This window comes from Ischnura elegans, chromosome 7 (genome assembly GCF_921293095.1).
Source record: "Ischnura elegans chromosome 7, ioIscEleg1.1, whole genome shotgun sequence".
NCBI classification, from domain to species: domain Eukaryota; kingdom Metazoa; phylum Arthropoda; class Insecta; order Odonata; family Coenagrionidae; genus Ischnura; species Ischnura elegans.
This window is the reverse complement of record NC_060252.1, coordinates 111231105-111247139: the sequence shown is the minus strand read 5'-3', so window position 1 is coordinate 111247139 and position 16035 is coordinate 111231105. Positions and strand designations below refer to the sequence as shown.

Below are 16035 nucleotides of genomic sequence, written 5' to 3'. Positions count from 1 at the left end.
AACTTTGTTGATGAACAGGGACCCTGGTTTTCATTTCGTGGTTTCCATTCATGATTTTTCCGGGCGTAGAAACAAACACTTGTGGATTTGTCGACACCGTTCGCCGGCGCTTGTCCTCGTGGCGGTGATTTTGTGCAACCGTGATCTATTTGTGTCTCGAGGCGTAGTCTTCAGTCGCGAGATGGAGATGGTGGCGATTAGAGCAATTGATTGACGACCGTAGGAGAGGGTGACTCTAGTGTGTGCACCTTGTGGGATAATCCAATCGCGCGAGCCTTGATCGTTCCTGCCGATAAATAGAGTCGGTTATCTCCTTCAAGCGCGAGACAGAAGACGCGCGACGACGCGTGAATCGTCTTCCCGATGAGAGAAGCCACTCGTCTGGGCCGGGGAGAATCCGTGCACTTCAAGTTCCCTGCATTGCGAAAGGTGCAATTGGCTGCACGCTCAACTAGGTGGTGGTGGCGGACAGCTCGAGTGGAAAGGGAAGAGGAAAGGACGCCATATCAATGAGGTTGGGTAAGTTGGAGCCGTCGAGTGGGAGTGGTTGGAGCCGTCGGCCGTATCTATGGTGATGGGGAAGCGTGTGTTGATATTCACGCAGGAGAAATCTAAGAGCGAGCATCGACGTTTTCGCATAGAACTAACTTTGAAATTACAAAAACCTAGATCACGTAATGGATTTTGGTGGTTTACAACGACTTTGTTTTCATGCTCTATATTTTCGTTCGAAATTTTATTTCCATAAAATGTAATGCTTGCGAAGAACGAAGTGCGTCAGGATTTTAATAAAATTTGATGATATTGAAACAACTAGCTCAAATCAGTGCCATGACGCAGAAAAATATAGGCAATGTGACGTCAGTGGTCTAGATTTATGTTAGGACTCAACCCAACCGCCACCTCTCCCTAACCACCAACCCAAAAAATTCCCCACTCCATTTATAACGCAACATTTGGATTGCTCAATTTCCCTGTGCTCCTCACCTTGAAAATGTTAAGCGGTAACGAAACCATGGTCGGACGAAATAAATTACCATTTGGAAAAAGCCAAGTGTTTATTCCTTCAACTCCTACGGTATTAAAATTTCACAACTGTAAATGTTTATGGAGGCTTAGGACTGCATCATGAATGGTGATTATGTGTTTACAGATGCGATAGAAGAAGGCGTCGCAGCTCTTAATTTCCCCCATTCTTCGTCGAAATACTTGGTGGTTCCCACAAGAAGATCGGGTAGGGAAGCTAGGGATTGGATGCTCCTGGAGACGCACATCCATCGTTAGGGGAAGTACGTCGGTGGACTTTATCCGGACGGGAAGTCCGCAGGTGGACGGATGGGAGGGAGGTGTGAGGGAGGATGTGTCAAATGAGCCCATCCCTCCCCTCTCCGCCCCATCAAACGACGTAATAATTACCACCGCCCCAATTACCATCACCCCCGTTTCTTCCTCCAGCCCCCGACTCCCCCCCCCCCCACCCACCAGCCGCGATATGTTTCCAATGGTCTGCCAGAAGGTGTCACATCCTCCCCACTCCCTCCCCCCCCCGAACTCATAATATGTGTCACTCGCTCCGCAGTCCACTCACAGTTCAGCTGCGAAAGGTGGACGCTTCAGTTCCGAGGGTCACGTCACGCCCACCGCTAACCTGGGCTGGAAATCTCCCTCTATGCTGTCGGCTGAATTTTGCGCCCTGGTAAGTTTACTTTTCTGGATGATGCGAAGGACAGAAACTGAAAGGTATGGAGAGGCAGTGGCGCAGCGAGGGGGCAGGGTTTGGGGGATAAACCCCCCCCACCCCATAGCTCAGAGAAATTTTAAGTTTAATACATTTCACTTAATTGGAGTGGTATTACTAATAGAATAGCGTAAGGATTAATGAAATATCCCTCAGAAAGCCGTAAAACTCACAATTTATCTTAAAGTTTCGCAATTTATTAATATCGCACCTACCGCTCATCCTGTTGGTTATTCCATACCCCCACACACCCAGGTATTAGTTGCACCTAAACCCCCCCCCCCAACCTTAATTCCTAGCTGCGCCCCTGTGGAGAGGAGGCATTAATATAGGTCGACCGATCTTAAATTTGTCTTCATTTCCTGTCGTATTACTACTGTTGACTCAAGGTATCATCTTGACATTTTACGAGAAGGTGGTATATTTATAAAGGTGAAGTAGAGGTGCCACTCTTCAGGCCGAGCCTTAACTGCGAGGCAATCATTTGGGAGCCGGCGCAGAAAGATGCAATCTGTGAACTAAATAAAAATACGGACTGAAGCCGCGCGATTCGTCCAAAACTGCTACGAGCGAATGGAGGAAGTTCCACAGCTTTTAAACGAATTAGACTGGGAGTCGCTGAGGCTACGTGCTAGAGCTAAGATTGCAGGAGCAATTAAGAGCGCATATATTTCAGAGCGACTCGGAGAACATTATCTAAAAACCGCACAACATTTCTTGCTCGGACAGGAATGATAGAAAGAGATATACTAGGTGGAAAGTATTGCCGCAGGAATTATTTTTTTCCTCAAACGACGGAAAACAACTTCTTTAATGGATATGTCGGACTCGGAAATTCAAATCTATCCCTATTCGCACCTGAATTTTCAAGTATTCACGCGCAGGTTAACGATCGCTGCCGTATCACCCACCACCAAGCCTGTAGGCGCGACTTACGGGGAACAATGACGATTTAAAGGCAACCCTAGTAAATTATCACCTGCGTCTCAGCTCTGTAGCGAAATTTTTTCCCTATACAGTTACAGCTTAAGTTAAATGTTCACATTTGGGACACCGCTGGTTATTGAAAAAGGCCCACTGTATAGGTAGAAATCCCGAAAATATCAAGAATACAGCGTAAATTTTAAGATGGTGTTAAGTCAGTGAATCACGAAAAAAATACGACCAGTCAACAGGAGTAATTCGTTCTCTTAAGGACACTGTTTCATAGCACGCTTTGGCTTATCTATAGCTGCATTAGTTAACTTTATAGTTCCAATTTGGCCCGTTTACTCTGGGATAGTTCCGTTTTATATCAAAGTTACGTAGCTACTTTTAAAAATTTTCAGTTGAAAAAGACAGTTTTTTCTATGAATGTCTCTCATAATTTTTATTAGATGCGTGAATAAAGCAGTAATAATGACAATATTGCCATCAATTTCCATTATAACTGCTGGAAGAAAGAAATTAATCAGATTCCTCCGGTAAACCTATCTTTACCGGTATTTACCATAAGACGGATCATTTTATCGAACACAATTGTATACACTTCAAACTAATTATTATGGCAGCTTTTTCTAAATTCCGCCGATTTTTTCTTTCATTCCGTAGTGTTTAAATGATTGAGTTTTAAGGCCGTTTTACACGGTACACGGAATTGCGCAGGTTAGAGCTGCATTAATTTCCAAAATGGCGTGGAATTGCGCGAATGCATGAACGAAATTAGAACATGGGCTATTTTGCCGTCTCGCGTCCACGCATTCTCGCATGTGCCCTAGCAATTCACCGCTTTACACGACGCAATTTTGATTGCGCCTTCACACGTACGTCAGACTGCGCAATTCCGTGTACCGTGTAAAACGGCCTTTAGAAGGTGTCATTGTCGGTTTTTGAGCAGGAAATCATGGGAGCCCCAAGTCCCCGGAACCTTCGTCATTCAAACAATGTCGGTTTTCACTACAGATGCGAACAGTCACTCTAAAATCTAAGAAAGAAATCGCTCTCAGTTGTGTTCGTAGGAACTGTGGGACTTTTTTTCATTGATAATGATGGCGTTCAAAGAGGGCAGATGCTGTTCAGCAGATGCAGTTCAAAATACCAAACCTGAAAAGGAATCCAAGGTGTAACTCACTTTCATTCAATTACTAACCTTATGAATAACTTCTCATCCTGTCATTAGGGATGGCTCTCATGATTTTTCTGGAGTAGAACAGCGTTATTACTCTCAGAGAGGTGACTTTTTTTTAACTTGACCGCGTGAAAAATATCAAGTTTTTGAACGGTCACAGAAGTGGCATAAGGGGGAAATGGATGGTGGAGTGATGAGTTATTGGTTAAAAAAATTCATTTTCTCACCAAGAATTTCAGCCCTCGAAAGAATTCATCGAGATGTAAACGTCCTGGTGCGTATTTCGTCTGGAAATGTGCCTTGTTGCAATTAGTTGATTTTATACTCTTATTTCCGAATAATACGCCCGGTGGTACAAATAGATAAAGTTTTTCGTATTTTCATAGCTAGAAATGCATGCAGCTTTTGGTTTTACTGCTTGCGTTGAAGAATGGATGGTGCATAATTGGTGAGAACTAATACCTTATAAGTATATAATCGTTTTATTGAGGTAGTGTCTAACTAAAATTTTTAACAGACAGCCCGAAACAATATTTCCTCCGCGCCCAACAAACACACCAACAAACGGCTTGCAGGTGGGGCAATTATGTGTCCTCACTTTTTTAGGCGCTCTTGGAATTAATTTTGCTAATTTTTAATTAGGTCTACACAAATTTCCTGAAAACCAAGTAATTGTTAATCAAATATATAAATAACTCCATGCTCTGATAGATTATTTCAGTTGAGATTAACGGCAAGACTTCTTTTTGTGAAAAGAGAAGTCTTGCCTTTACGATGTTATGGTTATAGATAATTGGAAATGGCATGGCAGAACTGAGTCTGAATAAGTTGTTCTTGTTTTTTTTCTTAATTTCATTCGTTGCGAGCGACCCAATTCGCAGGGCATCATTCAAATCAAGAGAATCCGGATACTGATCTAGAAAGGTTTCGAGGGGAGACGAGGGCATATCTTTAAGGTCGTCAAGATGTTAGGTGATAGTGAAGGAAAGTTGAGGATTTCACTTTACCTATTTCAGCTTTAGTGTAACCAGAGTGTAAAATCAATATGTATCATTTGATATGGTTCCGCATCAATGGCGGAGGGAGTGGGAGGTTTTGGGGGATAAACCCCCTCCCCAAGAGCTTACAGACATTTTTAGGTTAATTCTATTTTAATTTATTGGATTAATACTGCTTATAGAATAGATTGAGGATTAATAAAATATCCCTCATAAGGCCGTAAAAATCACCATTTTGAACCGTTTGTCTTAATTTTTTTCCGGCGGAAGGCCTCCTCACCTCCCGCTTACCCGGGCGGGTATGCAATACCCCTAGTCCCCCAGTATTAGTTGCGCCTGAATCCCCCCCCTAGCCTTAATTCCTAGCTGCGCCCCTGTTCCGTTTAACGAGCCGAGCGTTCACTTTCCTGGTGAACATGGTGGACTAAGTTTTCCCCAGATAGGAGGGCGTGGATCCAGCCTTCGTGTGGCATTTGAAAGTGGCCACCTACACATGAGGTCATTGAGAGAAGGATACAGAGGGAAAGGCGGAAGGAAACTCGGCGATGCCATCGACTTCCTCTTGATAAAAGGCACCGCGGGGACCACGGAATAGCGTCTCATCCGACGGATGGGCCCTTGAACTCTAAGTGCTCTTCACGCAGTACTCAAGCAGGGATCGGGCAGTCACTGAAAAATATCTGCCACTTCTGGGATTTGAACCCAAGTTCACAGCGTGTGAAGGCAACGATGTAGCCATCTATCCCTACCATTCGCCCTCCCATTCCTAGCTCATTATATCTATGTAAGATATGAAGGGATTGACAATTTACTTTAAAATTTTCGCATAAAATCACGATTTTTTATTTGTCATCTTATGTGAGCTATTATTACCATCATATACCCTAAGATTAGAGACGCGTGAAATTCGCAAATGCGATATAGATGTGATGTGCGCAAATAAATGCGACATAGATGCGATGACTGGACTTTTATGATATTTTTACGCAAATTTGCCTTTTCGACGGCAAAATTCGTACATTTTGTGCCGAGCGCAGTTTAAATGCTCCACCGACACTCACCCCTTAACCCTAGGAAGACTGAAAAAAAATTATCGCGTAGTGGCCTGACTGGGTCCAATGGACCCTGAAACATTTTCCTCCAATATTGCCCGTTTATGATGAATTTATGCTGAGTTAATTGTTTGTTTTACCTTATTTACTTTCTCAACATATTTCTTCACGTCTTTATTGCTGTTAAATAATTTTGTTGGAAGCTTATACTGCACGAAAGCATAATATTTTCCCCCTAACAGATATACCACTCCACCTTTCCCATTTTTATGGATGTTTGCTAGCATAATTACATGTACACAAATTACAAAATGGATTTTTTTCACTGATAAATAAGATATATAACAAATTATATGAAACAAGAGAATAATGCATTTACAAATGTTATTAAAAACTGTTATGCTACTACAAGCATTGATTGCATAAAATTTATGAAAGTTCTTGGCTTATATTTTCATGAAAAAAACTTTCTAAAGGTACAGCACCCACGGAATATCCATAACTATTCGTCAACCATCACGCAGGATCCTGGCACAAATACACATTTCAAATATTCATTCCGCACATCAAATATTTCTCTAATAGATCTTATCTGCTTTTCCTCATTTCTGTCGCATTATCAAATCGAGTAACCGGCAGTATTATTTTGAATCGATCCCACCCTATAATACTATTGAATATTGTTCCCCCGTCTAGTTTACTCCAAAGTTGTGAAACATTTTCATTTTTGACTAGTAAAAACGACAAATATTAGCTATCGCAGAACATTATTTAGTTCAGAGTCATTTTCCTCATTATTCAAAGCTTGATAAACTATACACCTTTCAATAGTGGTCTATTTTCTAACAACATCAAAGATATTAGGACTCAAAATTAGCAACAGGGCAGAAGACAGAATAAATATTCCGCACGGGGCACAGGATATGACGCAAAATGTTACGCCTTCGCGTTCTATCCTTTTTAGTGGCATGAGGTTTTGTTTACCACTCTTTCAGATTGCTTGAAATAAAGATTTTCTCCCGATAGGAATTCCCCATTTTCGTATTTCTATCATCTTCTCAGCAAGATGAAGAAAAATCACCCACGGTACAGTTCGTCTTCATCCTCATTCAACATTTCAGCCTTCATCTCTACCGGAGTCACTACTACCCTCCCCCTGTCAGCGATGTATGTTTAGATGCTAAGCACGTCCTTGTGCCATCTTTAGATGAATGCTGTCTCATATTTTTGTGTCTGATATCATCAAGCAATTCATAGAGCTCAATAAGTTTACTAGAACAGCTAATTTTTATAATAATTATGAACAATGCTAATTGTATTATTGCCTCAAAAGTATCTTGATAGTTATTTTGACTGTAATATCTAAAGAGCGACGACGATTTCTTATATCCTCAACTACACAGCATACCAATAGTCACATTATGAATTCAGTCACATGAATACCTCACTCCACAAATGTTGTGGCTGATCCATCTGTGTGCGACTGATCCATCGAAATTCATCTAAGTAATCCATCTGAGGAGTAAACAATTTGGTGAATGAGTTAAATACTGAAGTAGTGCATTAGAATGAAAGATTATATTCTTTTTTTAATCTTCTAAGGTTTTTGCTTACCATGTACAGCATCAAAATGTAATGATGGAATTCAAATTCTTCAATGTCTTCAGTTCGGTAGGTGGAATAACAGCATATGTAGGCAGGCAGCAAGATCACTCCATCTTGCAAGCGTAACTTCTGACTGACCACCACGAAAGCACCGTAGACGCTAGATGAACGATCTCACATATAAAACTGACAGATTACGGGACTGAATAAAGATATTTCACTCTGCGTATACGTCAAACAAGAAATAATTGCAAAAACTACCCATTACAAAATGACATGGATACATGTTTCTGATCGTATCACTCTAAATGTGAAATTGTAAGATCATATATAATGCTTTAGGCAGTCCATTAAATTGCCCACTACTTAGTAATGAGTATAGCCAACGACTTTTTTCGTAACTCTATGCACATTGAATCACCTAAAAATACAAAGTAAATAAGAAAATTGCGGATAAGTAGAAATAAATTAACCATAGCTTTGAAAATGGTCGACTGGGTCCAATGGACCCAGTCCGTCCACTATGTAACTTTGTATTATACTAAAACAATGTAATTAGCCCATTCTCGTCATTTCTTGCTATGTTATAGAGGACGTAAATTTAGGAAAAGTCACGGCGTCAAAATCAATGTCAAGCATTGTTGACATAATTATAAACTTTCAAAACTACCAACCGGGTCCATTGGACCCAGTCCGTCGTTCTAGGGCTATGAGCTATGATTACCATCATATACCCTTTGATTAGAGATGCGTGAAATTCGCAAATGCGATATAGTTGCGATGTGCGCAAATAAATACGACATAGATGCGATGACTAGACTTTTATGATATTTTTACGCAAATTTGCCTTTTCGACGGCAAAATTCGTACATATTGTGCCGAGCGCAGTTTAAACGCTCCACCGACACTCACCACTTAAAGCATGTGAGCGACTGGCCAGCTGCTAGTGGGACTCTATGTGGCCGCGAACTACAAGTGGGCGCGGGCAAGCTACACCTCCGCCACTATATGTCTAATTCCTTAATTGATTATTGTTCTGGAGCATAATTATTTAAAATATTCTGTATTTTGTCATATATAGGGTGTCCCATTTATCTTGACCACCCGAAATAACTTTTTGTCCAGATGTAAATTCAAAAATGTGTCAAGCAAATGTCCATTAGCCATCAGGGGGACATTAATTAGCATGATTGCCTTCCTTGTAGCTTTGTTATTTACAAAGATATGAACAGCGGTATGTCTTTTTTAAATGGCACCCTGTATCTTTTATTCGGCAATTCATTTCCTCTCTTAAAGACTTATTCAAAAATGTAGCACAGTGGACCATTAACATAAACACAGTGTTATGAAAAATGACTGACTCAATAGCGCTCAGAGCAGGTACGCAGGTGTTGGAACTACTCCACTTGCTGACGGTGACAGTGAACAAATGAAAAAATAGTAAAATGTACACCAGCCATTCATAAAAATATATAGTGTTTCACTACATTTTATCGTCATCTACCTCATTATGAAAATAAAAAAATAGATGCCACAAAATGTGATAAACTGTTTTTGAAATTGCGATAAAATAAAAATGAAAGTGCGATTTTCACCTATGATATATTTTCTTCTCCACTCCATCCTTTCTTCAGTTCCCGGCATCAGTCTACATTCCACGCCCATGCCCCTCAGGTCAGCGGCTGATAACACATCACTCAATCCCCTCCCAAAACTTATCAACATTTCACTATCGGATTTATTTGAGGGGAACCAATCTACGTCTAATTCAATGATTTGATAGTAATTTACTGCGTAAATTTTATTCATTAAACCCTTCCAAAGATTTACGTTAGAGTTTACAGAAAAAGTGAAATGTCTGATCTGTAGTGTTGCGCTTTACGGTGCGGAAATATGGACTATTAGGAAAGAGGGCAAGAGAAACTGGAAGCGTTTGAGATGTTGGTGTGGAGAAGGTGAATTTGGAGGATAGGAGGAAGGAAGATCGAAGTGCTGGACATGGTGGGTGAGGAGAGGCAGCTTTTAGATGAGATACGGAGGAGACAGAAGGTATGGATGGAGCGAGTACTTAGCGGGGAGGGGATGTTCAAAGCAGTGTTAGAGGGAAAAATGTCAGGTAAGCGAGGGAGAGGAAGGAAGAGGATAAGATTAATCGTTACAGAATGATAGAGAGTAGGCATTGTTGTGAATTGAAGAGGAAAGTACGGGAAGGGAGGGGATGCTACCTTAATACTTTGTAAATACTCTATGGAAACCTGCCTTAATCGAAAAAGCACTATAATAATAATAATCCAAGCATAATTTCACGACTCCTCTTAAAAGTTCAACGAGGTCTTTCCCGAAATCTCAATTCTTTAAAAGAACGCGGTGGATTCACGGGAAAGATAAGTTGCGGCGAAAAATATCTTCCTTACCATCCATTCTCTTGTCAGCTTAAAATAAGAATAGCTCTAAAGCGGTCCGCCCAATTTAAATGAGTTATTGACGTACGTTGAGTTTTGGTTCATTGACTCGAACCTTTCATTTAGGAAAGGAATCGGCACCATGAGTTAAAACAAATAATAAACTACGCGAAGTCCATACACGAGACCTATAGAGTACCTGAAGAGCGTAGAGACGCTCGGAACGAGCTCGTGACGTAATCAACTTATCTATGAAAGGGTCGTCGATTTTTCGTCTAGAACATCTCGAAAAGTTGACGCCTGATCGAAAAACAATTTATTTTTAAAACTCCTTCACTATCATAACTGAAATAAAGTTGGTGAAACTAGGACGCTATACGCAATCAGCCCTGCCTCCTCCCTCTTAGGCACACCCGCATCACACACTCCTGGAAATGCCTAGCTATCACTCTCATTTTATGACGCATCAATCGGAAAGAACACGCGTCGGTCCGTAAAGTTTTATTTCCAAGTGGAATAGCTCTATTTTATTCTATTTTATTGCCACTCCATCACGAAAACTTTCAAGCTCAGGTGCGTTGCTTGAACTCACATTATCGCAATGAAAATCTTCGCCTTCGGTCGCATTTCCTTGCCGCCAACCCATATGTTCCGTAGATTATGCCATGATTCGATAAATAATCGTGTTTCATCATTTTGTTTAAGATTCAGAGATACAGATATTTCCTAATATAGTCCTCTGCCAACTTCAATTGTTCATCTCAAACACTCCAGTTTATCTCCGATCTATGCTCTGGTAATTCATTGAGATGGAAGCGTTCACGCTTAATGCCAGAAGTTTCAGTAGGAGGTCGCGTGTCTAGTAATTCGCTTTATTGCACATTCAGATTCTCCATCATTTCTTTCACCATTCAAAAGGTAACTAAAGCATGAGAACTTCATTAGCCGGTGAATTACAACCCGAAGACCATACACTAGAATTTTCACGAAAAAAATACCTATATTTCTTAGTAAAACGTAAAACCTGCCTAAACAATGTCTGCTGCATTTATAAGTTTCTCTGGAAATCTCAAGATAATCACAATGATGAATTTAAAAAAGACAGAACCATCGAAATGAAGTCATTGAACTAACAAACAAAGATAAGGAATACATTTTTTAAGGCGCGGCACGAAATATGTACCACAAAACTGTATGCTAACATACTCCAACCTCAAATTTCAATTAAAAAAACTAGTTTTCTCATCAAAATTGGCCATTTCTCCCTCAATATACGACCCCTGAAACCCCTGAAGAGTTGGACCCCTGCGTCACTGAAAAGAAAACTGAGGAAGGATTTTGACAGGTTGTCTCCTCATCGCATGGATACCAGCAGAATGCGTCTCCAACATTTCGGCCAACTTCCAAGGTCAGTGAAACGGTTCATAAACACCGTTTATCGTGTTTCTTATCTTAGAGGAGTCGGCTACTTGCGTGGAAGAGAATTTCGTGAACGGAAGAAGAATCCCAGCTATCTAGGTCGGAAGTTGAGAACCACACGATCTTTCATCCTCTTACTCTCTCATGTGATGTCAATTTTACTAGGAGCGAGGTTAATGCAAATTGTCGCTGTCGGAACAGTAATACCGCAGAGTATAGTACTCCGTGGTAATATGCGAGGGTTGAATGCGGTCGCGGACCGGAATACGTCTAGCTCAAAATTGGAATGGGATAACCGCGTTGAAAATGGGCGAATTTCATAATTTTTGGAAATCGATACATTTTTTTTAAAGGGCCCTTGAAAATTCTCAATTCCAAAATATCTCACTAGAACTCTGAAAAATCTCGGAGAAGTAAGGTCTAAAATTTGGGGGTGCGGAATCTCGAAAATGGCGAGTGTTGTTAGGCAATTGTTGTGACGTCATCTTCTTCGAGTATGCAAACGGCAGTTGCGTTTCTAGGGAAAAAATATTTGTCCTAATATCAGAACTTTTTCATGAGGAGTTTGCCCTTGGATACTAGTGCCACCCGCCTCATAATCCGATCTGCTTATGCGCCGTCCGAAGCAGCTAGCTCTAAAATCACATCACGAGTGGGCTCTTCAGGTGATAATGTAAACGGTGTAACGATGCTGGCAACACATGAATCGAATGTGTACAAAGATAAGACTATGGGCGCGTTCCGAAATTCACTGGCAGTACTGACAGTGCTGCCAAACCGTTCCATAATCAACTGGCAGTACGGTACAGTAACCGATGACGTCAGTCATTTGATGACGTTCCCTACTGTGAACTCTACTGTGGCTACTGCAAGCCGAGAGCAGCAGTAGCGGCAGTAAGTAGATGGAAGGCAATGTTCACCTGTATTTGGAACACAGCAACCGCTTTGTTTAATAACATATGGTACGCAAGTAAACGAAGTATAACGGACATAATTCATAATCTATTCACGTAAACTGAGAAAAAGAACTCCGATTTTCTGTTATAAATATGTATTGTGGCATCCCACCCCCGACTCGCACGGATACCACAATAGAACCGGGGGGAGACGTCGCACAAAATAAAAAAAATACAAATCCGCGAAGATCCCTCCCGCATGGGACCTACGGGACAAAACTATGCCACTCACTTCTCGTAATTCACATAAAATAAAAAAAATATTCCCCTTCTGTGAAGATGATTGCGGGTGGGGGGTTCCCGATTCAAACTGATGGGTGACGTTCGGGCGCTGATGCACTCGTCCAACACGCATTTACGGGAAGGAAATCAGACGGGGCGAAAGGAAGGACGAAGGATATTTTCAATGAGGTGACCCGTGGAGGAATCATAACAAAAACACTCTCTCAAACACTTTCAATTAAACAAAATATAATTCACACAAATAAGGTTGCATATGACAAAAAACAAAAGGAACCCTCTTATACGCTAATGAAATATGAATTGGTGAAAGCCACTTATGAAACATCGATGATAAATTAAAATAAAAAACAATATAACTTGGTTTCTAGATGAAAATCAATATAGAAAACGATGATAACAAAGTAAAGTTCGGTGGTGAACACGTAAATATGATACAAATTCAATGATTTCTTGACTGGGGAGGTAAATGATAGTCCATCCCGTCGAATGTAAATTTGGGGTGCGAACGTTAATTGTACTTGGTGACTGATTTCACTTTCACTTATGTAACGGGTGCGTTCCGTGACTGTTTTTCTTAATTTGGCTTGGCAGGAGACACAAGGGGGCTTTGGGGGGGGGGGGGGGGATAGCTGCAATCTTACTTTGTCGTAGTCCGAGTCTCGACCAGGTTGGATCCAACACTCTCTCGTTCCATTTACTGCACTCCTTTCTCCCTTGTTGGAGGAAGCTGCATCCGGAACGGAGATAATGCGTCCTCTTCAGCTGGTCCTTTGCTCCTTCGGACGGGGGGGGGGGGAATTCTTCTTCCAGATCAATCTTTCTGGAAACACTTGGGCCCCTTGTCTCCTCCTGCCGTGCGTCGCACTGATTTTGGGCATAGGCTCCGCCCGACAGTCACTTAGGAATTCCCTCGGTTCTCTTACGCGCACCACCTTTTATTATACCTCAACTTGGGGTGGGGGTAATGCACAATGAAGAAAGGGAGGAGTAATACGCCACTCACTCAGGGAAAACCCGAGCTCCCCTCCTCCCACACACACACACTCACACACAACCATACAAAAATCGGCGAAAACACATTCATCCCCTCTTACTCATCCACGCCTTCCTCCACGGGCCATGGTTTGGGGGTGGGGTTTTGGGAAAGGTCGTGGAACGAGCGGGTAAACTGGTAGGGAAGAAAATGCGCCGAGTAGAAATGCATTGTAATGGGGCTTGAACCATTACAGTATTGGATGTGAAAATGGCAAGATGTGTGCGAATGAGTGTTTGATTACCTATATGAAATATTTGTTTTGCTAACTCGGTGCGATTTACCGATGGTGTCTTGGTTAATGTCTCGTAAATTCCAGTGGTACATAAGAAGAAATTACTGAAAACTTCAACGCAAGAAACTATTATTATTAAAATTACGTTCTCAATATATGTATGGGCATCGTGTGTAACATAAATGCATACATAAACTTTGTTGATTTCTTTCATAACTGCAATGCATTGATACATAGACTCTCTTGTTCCGCCGTACCGTTTAATGTGTGAGCATAATAATAACATAAGTAATGGCAAAAGCAATTTTAATTACACGTTGGAAATTCGTCTCTCTATACTACATTATTCTACCATATTAACTGTACGTATGTTATCGTCTGCTTAAGCTTCAGGATACTGACCTAATTGTTTGTTTACATGAAGTACGAATATGTGAAGTGTATAGCGTGTATTGCGTTTAAATTTTCTTCAAGCGTGAATATTGAGGTACACCTAATTAATACCTGTATTGGTGCCTTGTAAATTGTTCTCGATTATGTTTACGCACTGTTTGAAGGCATTTGTCAACCTGAGATTGAAGTACTTTTAATTTTAAAAGTTTTACATGTCTATCCTCAGTTGCAATGGATATTTAAAAAAATATTTATTTAGGCTGCAATCCATCAATTTCGAACTTTCATGCTTACAACGTATATATTCAATTTACTTTGAAAATGGTATTTGCACGATTCATTCCCTACAAACACAGAAAATATTAAATCTGTATTAAACCCGTATTTTGAAATCCATAAAATCCCAATTATATCTTAATCTCTTTCAAAGGGGTTGCTATGTCCACTATTTCCAGCGAAATTATCAACAGCAGCTACTGTTGACCGTTCCGAAATCACTGCTTTGCTTACAGTGGCAGTACTGTTTTCCGTTCCGTTTTGCAGCAGCAGTAGCAGTACTGCCAGTGAATTACGGAACGCGCCCTATATACGGAGCAAGAATGTGACAAATGACGTCACAAGATAAGATTGTTGTTCGCAATCACGTTTATTTCCTTTTTAAATGGTTCAACTATTACTATAATTGACAAAAACGCTGCAAATTCACGACCCGAAATTAATCCTTGGAACTCATCGTTTTTATTTATGAAATGTAGGGAGGCAAGCCCCTTCATTGCCGTGAAATCGAATAGTGTCAATTTGATGATGTCATAATAGAAATCTTACTTATTTCTAAGGGTCATTAAAGGATCTTAAGATAGGATTTTAAGGATCTTTAAAAGTAATGACATTTAACGCTTGACTATGAAAGCGAAATATGATGGAACGGGAAATCTGTATTCGAAGTAAGGTTGACACTTATTTTTTGCTCTCCTATCCATCCTGAAGTTTTAACAGGATTTCTCTTCTTCCGCCGTATTCATTAAATTGATGTTTCTATTTACCGCCAGGTGATTGGCTTCCAAGGATTCTGGCACAATATTACGGAAAACGACTTTTTTCCATCCTATAAAACTCTGATTGCTGTTATGTATGTTTCATCTGGACACAAAACATTTTTGTATGGATAATTTTTATGTTTCGGGCTGCCTTCCCGCAAAAATACGAAAGATAACTGATGAAGCCTAAACGATGGACAATTTATTTGTTTTACAACATTTCGGCGAATGTAAGTGGGTGGAACACCCGAGAAAGCTTCGTTAACTTCTATATTTATTTTTACAACAGATGTTTTTGTTATAAAATATCAAAATTCATCATGATCACTGGTCAACAATCCTAGGATTGGTTTGACGCAGCTCTCCACTCAGTTCTCCTATCAGCTTATCTTTTCACACCTACGTATTTCTTCTCTTCCACATCCTTCTTTACTTGTTCCATATATTTTGTTCGAGGTCTTCCTTTTCCGTTCTTGCCTTCCACTTGTCCATCGACGACTGTCTTAATCAGACCATCATGCCTCAAGATGTGGCCTATAAGGTTGTTCCGGCTTCTTGTTAAGGTTTTCATGAGGCTTCTCCTCTCTCCTACTGTTCATAGGACTTCCTCGTTACTAACTCGGTCGATCCATTTGATTTTCATCATTCTTCTGTAGCACCACATTTCAAAGGCCTCTATCCTCGCTTTCCTCGCTGCGGTCATTGTCCATGCCTCACTTCCGTATAGGAGCATACTCCTAATGTAGGTTCTTATAAATTCTTTACTTCCATATTTAAGTTTCCCGTAAGTAGGTCTCTCTTTTGGTGGAATGCTATC

At 40.8% G+C, this 16035-nt stretch overlaps 1 protein-coding gene across 2 annotated transcripts in view; it reads left to right on the top strand.

The window, feature by feature from the left end:
• Positions 1-316: 316 nt before the first annotated feature.
• The window catches only part of LOC124162570 (4-coumarate--CoA ligase-like 1), a 48839-nt gene continuing 33120 nt past the window's right edge, over positions 317-16035 (top strand). Inside the window, exon 1 of one of the 2 annotated variants that reach the window (XM_046539148.1) lies at positions 317-519. The gene's annotated coding sequence lies outside the window, so the exon portion shown is untranslated. Of the gene's footprint in view, positions 520-1565; positions 1697-16035 lie in introns of those variants that run through there. The other variant, XM_046539147.1, reaches the window with a different exon arrangement.